The 3,241-nt window shown below is 42.0% G+C and overlaps 1 pseudogene; it reads right to left on the bottom strand.

Annotated features, from left to right (window-relative positions):
* Positions 1-400, bottom strand: part of LOC119299983 — an 11,927-nt pseudogene extending 11,527 nt beyond the window's left edge.
* Between the last annotated feature and the right edge of the window lie 2,841 nt (positions 401-3,241).

The raw sequence follows: 3,241 nt of genomic DNA, 5'->3' as shown, positions 1-3,241 counted from the left end.
CATCGAATGAAGCGAGCGACACGACACTCCTGTGCAATCTTGAAACTACCTGTTCGCTGAGTGCACTAAAGGCGTCTGGTAATAAGGAGATACCATCCAAAGCTGGTTTATGGGAGCAAAATCATGCTGTATGTGGTATATATATACAGCTAACAGAACCGTCAGTTTTATTACTACCTCTGTTCATTTTTATAAGACGTTCTAGACATTCAGACATTGTTTAAAACAGTACAAAGCAACCTGTCTGAAACGTCTTGTAAAAACAAACGGAGGGAGTATTATGAATATGTAATTGCAAGAAAAAGGGAAACAGCATGGACTCACTTGGCCTAGTAGCTCTTTTGTGAGGGCGGTGTTGCTCTTCGTCGCATCTCATCAGCCGGCGCTTGTTTTTCGTCATCGATCTTTAATTACAAGCCAGCCCTGAACTGCAAGGAACGAAATTCAGCTAACACTGATCGATCTGTTTTCGAGTGTGTTGAGTGAATCTTTCTTAACCGGGACTCTCTCCTGGTTGGATCTTGTATTGTACTGCATGTTTCCTTTCTCCGCCTAAAATGCAAAAGCAGAGCTCCGGCTGTTCCCGTCAAAAAGATTGGAGAAAGAAACTACGAACAACAACAACAAAAAAAAAAACTAGAAACGGATCTGGATTACTGTGGCGGAGTCGCTCTACGAAACAGGATGGGTTGAAGAATCCATACACGATCCAAGCAACCAAAAAGTCCCCCGTCGGTGGAGAAGGATACCTCCGAAACTGGCCGCCGCTGGGTTCGTCGCCGGTAGGACCTCTGCTCCAACTTTGTTTTTTTGAGGGGTACCTCTGCTCCAACTAGTTCCTGTACCTCTGCTCCAACTTTTTTTAGGTGTTGGCATCCGTGCTGCTGCCGCGAGAGGGGACGTTTTATCTTGACCGGCCCACTAGTTCCTGTTTAAGATCTAGTATTCGGTATTCTTTTTTTTCTTTATTAGGGTATAGGGTAAGCCATCGTGGTGGTTTATATTCCATGGGAAAATAAAGATACATCATTTGCCAGTAAATCACTGATAAAATGAGGAGGCTCAGTTTTGTTAGTTTTTACATTTGTTCGCACGCATCAGTTTGAATATTTGTGAATTGAAAAAGTCTGTCAATTTGAAATATATCCGCGAATTATAAAAATCATGAAATCGAAAAAGGTTTGCCAATTCAAAATGGTCGTGAATTTGAAAAAGACCACTAATTGAAAAAAGTTCACGAATTTGAATAAAGTTTGTGATTTAAAAAAAGTTTGCAAAGTCTAGTAAAGATGAAGAATTACAAAAAAAGTTCACGAATTCGTAAAAAGTTCAAAAATTCAAAAGCAAATTACGAATTTGTGTAAAGATAGCGAAGTAAAAAACTCACAAATCCGACAAAGTTTTAAAAAAATTAAAAGTTCGGATTGTGAAGAAATTCACGAAGCCGAAAATTATTCATGGATTTGAAAAAGTCATGAATAAAAACTGTTCACCAAATTGAAAAGATTGTGAACTTGAAAATTGTTTGTGATTCCTAAAAGAGTTCATGAATTTTAGAAAATACGTTCATGAAATTTAATTTGAAAAATAAAATAAAATAGAAGAATTAAAAAAGAAAAAGAATATAGAAGAGGAAGAAAAACAAATAAAGAAGAATTTCCGGTCGTATGTGCGTGCAGGTGCATCACGTTACTTGGGCCTTGAGCCCGTGAACTTGGGTCGTTAACAATTTCTCAAGAAAAATAAAATTGGTTCGTTAACAACCGAGGCGACTCAGTCAAGCACTGTAGCGAACGCACGCAGGCAGGCAGTCACGCCCCGACGAACTCATGGAGCTACGGGATGGCAAAAAAAAAAACTCATGGAGCCACAGAACCCTAACGATGGCGGCAGCGGCGGGCAGACAGACGAAGCACCCGCGCGCCGCCGCCAGCCAGGAGCAAGCAAAGCAAGGTTACTTCTCTCCCAATCCCAATCCCAATCCCTGCTCTGCTCCGGTCCTCCTCCCGTGCTTGCTACTGCTGCGCGCTTTGCTTGCTGTTTGCTGGCCTGCGGCTGCACGCTGGCTCTGTTCGTCCTAGCACTACCTCAAATTTTGTTCGTCCTAGCACTACTAGCACAAAGGCCCGCATTCCGACCAATGCCGGCCGGGCGGCTGGCGAGCCAAGGTTCACGTACACCCTCATCCAGTCATCCTCCACCTCTGGTGGAATTTTTAGTTGCTTGCAGTATTCTCCGGCCTCATCAAATCTTTCTTTATTGGTTGTATTTGTGTATGGAATTATGGATACTTCCAATCTTTCAACCCATCCAATTTGGTGGAATATAGAGAGATTGGTGGAATTGATTGCTATATTAGAAAAAAAACCTAGTCTATTATATATTTCCTAAACAATCAAGATATATACTCAACAACTGGGTTGCGCCGCAATACTCCAGTGCCGTTTCTAGGGTATATTGGCTCGTAATTCTTCCTACGATCTATTGGATACGGATATATAGTCCAATCCCTCCAATTTGTTTGCCAACCATATAGATCCACTAGTTGTGCATGCGATCAATCAGTGTTTGTTGAATTTTGTTCCTAGCTATTCAGGCTGGCTTGAATATAGATCGATGACAAAAAACAAGCACCGTCTGATGAGAGGCGATGAAGAGCAACAACGCCCTTATAAAAGAGCAACTAGGCCAAGTGAGTCCATAGCTGTTTCCCTTTTCCCTAAAACGTACACATTCATAATGGTAAATTGACGCTTCTGTTAGTTATATCACACATGATTTTATTTTGAAATTAACTAGGTTTGGATGGTACCTCCATAGCCACAGGCACATCCGGCAGCTCGAGTGAATCCAGTGCAGGCTCCTCGATTGAACTCACTGATGCAAGCTCCTTAGCGATATCGGGCAGCTCGAGTGAATCCTTTCCAGGGGCCCTGAGTGAACTCAGTGAGCAAGTTGTTTCAAGATTGCGGAGGAGTGTTGTGTCGCTTGCTTCATTTGATGGTTGGTGATTCTACTGTTAATAATTTCTCATATTACCTTGTTTTAAGATCAGCTATTCAGTTTGCACGTATGACTCTCTCCCTCTCCAGGTGATACCAAAATACGCGAATGCACCGGCACATGCATCAAAAGCTCATGTCCTGATGCCACGTGTTTCCTGACATCCATAAATTTGATTCCGTATACTTGCCCTAGAAGGAAGATCACTGAAAGTTTGACGGTAACCTTTTCTGGATTA

This window comes from Triticum dicoccoides, chromosome 5A (genome assembly GCF_002162155.2).
Source record: "Triticum dicoccoides isolate Atlit2015 ecotype Zavitan chromosome 5A, WEW_v2.0, whole genome shotgun sequence".
Classification (NCBI taxonomy): domain Eukaryota; kingdom Viridiplantae; phylum Streptophyta; class Magnoliopsida; order Poales; family Poaceae; genus Triticum; species Triticum dicoccoides.
Note: the sequence above shows the minus strand (reverse complement) of the source record. Positions and strands in the feature narration are given on the sequence as shown.